The sequence below is a fragment of the Grammomys surdaster genome, unplaced genomic scaffold, assembly GCF_004785775.1.
Source record: "Grammomys surdaster isolate TR1022 unplaced genomic scaffold, NIH_TR_1.0 123131, whole genome shotgun sequence".
NCBI classification, from domain to species: Eukaryota; Metazoa; Chordata; class Mammalia; order Rodentia; family Muridae; genus Grammomys; species Grammomys surdaster.
This window is the reverse complement of record NW_021618467.1, coordinates 1-3,577: the sequence shown is the minus strand read 5'-3', so window position 1 is coordinate 3,577 and position 3,577 is coordinate 1. Positions and strand designations below refer to the sequence as shown.

General features: G+C 57.3%; 2 pseudogenes; one reads left to right on the top strand and one right to left on the bottom strand.

Moving 5' to 3' along the window:
• Nucleotides 1–728: 728 nt before the first annotated feature.
• LOC114636253 lies at nucleotides 729–2,183 on the bottom strand (annotated as a pseudogene).
• LOC114636252 lies at nucleotides 2,182–2,887 on the top strand (annotated as a pseudogene).
• The last annotated feature ends 690 nt before the right edge of the window (nucleotides 2,888–3,577 follow it).

Here is a 3,577-nt window from a genome sequence, read left to right as displayed (position 1 = left end):
ACGCCCTCTGGTGGCTGCTATGACTCAGTGCTGGATGCTGTTCTCTTCATTGCAGCATGTGTGCTCCTACCCCAATATTCCCAAAGGGGAGGAACCCTCTGCAGGGAAGTTTGTGTGCTAAGAGGGAAGGGGAGAAAGATAACCCCACACAGAGGGTACTATCCCCACACTTGCTTCCCTCCCAGCCCCTAGTCCTGGCATTTCCTGGCTTGTAGAGCCCCCTGTCTTGTCACCCGGATCCCCAGTTGCTCCTCTGGTTTCCCTTTTTGGCCCCCCATCCCACCCAACTGGTCTTTGTTCCCTGAACCCTCATTGGTCTGATTTCTGCCCTTCCCATACGCATCTAATGCCTTCCCCAGCCCCCAGTATCCTGTGTGCAAGATACCATGTCACCTCATTTTTTCCTGCTCAAGACTTGCACCTTCACCACCCCTCCCACCATTCCTTTGGCTCAGCACCTCCCCAGTACCTCTTGACCCACTCCCCTAGGGGATGGACAATGAAGCAGGTGAAAGGGAGAGATGAGAAGTGAAGACCCCCAGAGATATCAGTGCAGGTGGGAGAGAGGGAAGGCTGGCTCAAGTCCCTGGGCAGGAATCCCAAGTCATTAAACTGACAAGTGCCAAGTCATGAAGAAAATAACCAGGCCTCCCAACAGGGGGCGAAATGAAGGCAAGAGGTCCAGGTTCTCTTGTTGAGTCCTGGGGGAAGGAGGCATAAGCACCCAACTAGCTGTCCTTGAGAAGCAGTTTCTCTTCCGGGCGGCGAAAGGGGCCAGGGGGCCTGGCAGCCACCAACTGGGCACAAGCGTCAGGCAAGAGCTGGCAGCAGGAGTGTAGGTCCAGGCGGGGAAGACGTGGACATCACTGGAACAGTGGAAGGCAGTGGTCCGTGAGGTGGTGGCACCCAGAGAGATTGAGGTGCACCAGTTTCTCAGAGGGGGAAAGTAGGAGCCGTGAGGAGGTGGACACTGGGGTCCCCAATGTGGGCGCAGTGACTCAGGTCTAGGGCACTGAGCTGGGGAGCATGGCGCAATAGGAGCCTCAGGGAGGCATCAGTGAGCTCCGGGCCTGCTAGGTGAAGTTCGCCCACCCCCTGCAGTCGACCTCTACTCTCTGCCCTGGCTTGGTGTCTGGTGGAGGCAGCAGCAGCTCCTGAAGCTGGGAGTCTTTAACATCTTCAATCCAGCGGAGGTCCAAGAGCCGCGGTGCCTGCAATGGGGCGGAGCCCAGGGCAGAGATGGAGAGCCAGGAGCACCCAGAAAGCACCAACTCCTGCAGGCCTTGCAGTCTGTTCAGGAGCCACATGAGCTGCTTTTTGGAGACACCTGTCCAGCTGAGGTCCAGAGCACGGGGCTGGCGGCGAACCACCCCACTAAGCATGGGTGGAGTCAGTGACTTCCTCCTGCTCAGGTCCATTCTAGGTCACAGATGCTCGTGGTAGCACCAGCAGCTCCAAGTCCTGCAGACTCTCATGCAGACACACAGCTCCCGGGGTCCAAGGTGCTGGCAGACAGGAAGCCCGGCAGCCCGAGGCAGAGGGTGGTCGGATCCGGCAGCCAAAGGCAGAGAGTATCAGGCTCAGGGCTTCGAGGGGGAGGTCGTACTACATGCCACTCCCACTGTGGAGGCCTTAGTTGTGGGGCACGGCCCAGGGGCCAGCTGAGCAGTGGACCCCACTGCCAGGGCGTATAGCCCGCCCGCCTTCAGTGGGAAGTTCTTACATAAAGTGTTTATTTACTCCTTTCCCAAGGATCTCCTCTCCTCATAATAAAAACTTACCACTAATGATAAGGCTCCCCAGAGGAAAGAACGCCACTGGTAGCAAACAGGCAAGCACTTTAGGGAGACTAGAATGTGAGACTGGGGGGCGGGAGCGCGAGGGGAGGAGAGGGCCGCGGCGGGTGGAGGAAGCGGCCTCGCGCTGAGGAGGGAGCGATTGAACTTCAAACACAAACAGCCGCATGAGCGCTCCCAGAGCTCAGCGTTGCCCACCGCGCCTGCCTTGTCTGAGTGGCGTGCGGGCGCAGACGCCATGGCTGCTACAGAGCTAGCGTCGGGGGCCAGCAGCGAGGCGGGGGCTGTGCGACAGCCGGAGCGCATTGGGCGCATGCTACAGCCGCACGCGCAAACCTGGGCTCGCACTTCCCGGCGCGGAGCCCGGGGCGCCCGCGGCCCTGCCATGTCGTGATCCAACCGGCAGAAAGACTACAAGTGTGGGGACCTGGTGTTCGAGAAGTTGAAGGGATACCCACATTGGTCGGCCTGGACTGATGAGATGCCTGAGGCTGCAGTGAAGTCAACAGCCAACAAATACCAAGTCTTTTTTGGGGGGGGATCCACGAGAAGGAATTCCTGGGCCCCAAAGACCTCTTCCCTTAAGAGAAGTTTGGCAAGGAGAAGTTTGGCAAGCACAACAAGAGGAAAGGGTTCAGTGAGGGGCTGTGGGAGATGGAGAACAAGCCTACAGTCAGGGCCACTGGTTACCAGCCCTCCCCACTCCTGCACAGAGCCCTGCCTGCCAGGCTAGTGGGTTAACCCCAGGGCTAATCCAACAGAGTCCTCCCAGCCGGAAGTGGAGCCTGAAGCCAGTGAGGGTGATGGTGACAAGAAGGGCAATGAAGAGGGCAGCAGCGACCGAGGAAGGGAAACTGGTCATCGATGAGCCAGCCAAGCAGAAGAATGAGAAGGGCACGCTGAAGAGGAGAGCAGGGAACATGCTGGAGGACTCCCCTAAATGTCCCAAGGAGTCAGGAGACCATGAAGAGGAGGACAAGGAGATAGCTGCCTTAGAGAATGAGAGGCCGCTCCCTGTAGAGATGGAGAAGAACAGCGCCCCTTCTGAGCCAGACTCTGGCCAGGGACCTCCTCCAGAGGAAGAAGAGGGGGAGGAAGAGGCTGAAGTCCAGGACATCAGAGATCATGGAGCCTGTAGCCACCAATGTTTCAAGAGGAGCCCCTGCCCCTTTCCTGCTGCTGTCTGGGTGCTAGTGGAGAAACTGGCCATGGTCTGCAAACTGGGAGCCCTTTTTCCTCCCAACTCACCCTATTCCTTCACTCACTGTCTCCTCTTTAAGCCCACTCCTGGAGATTGTCTTGGCCTCCACCTCCAGCTCCCTTCCCATATACACCCTGTGACCTGAGTCAGGGCCTTGTGCCCCAGGATGAGATGAGGTCTTTGTATCTCCTTAATTTGTTTCCTAGGGCTTCCACCTCTTGATGCCTCTGCCCTGCTGCAGGCCTTCTAGACTTTTGGGGTGGGCTGGGGCAGCAATGGAGGTGAAGAAATATAAGTGTGGGTTCATGCGTGGCATCGGTTACCTGAGCTCCTGTCTCCAGCCCCCACCTATGTTCGCATCTGCCTACATTCAAGAAACAGGACACTGTGGAGAGGGGCTCCCATCCATGCATAAGTCCTTGCTGATTTTGGGGAACACTTTTCCCTGACCCCAGGGATCAAGGAATTGTACTTTAACATCTAGACTTTGGATTTTCCGAGGCCTAGGACCTAGAGAGAGCTGAGAGCTGAAGGATCAACTGATTTGTATTGAGGAAATGTCTCTTTAGATCTCAGGGCA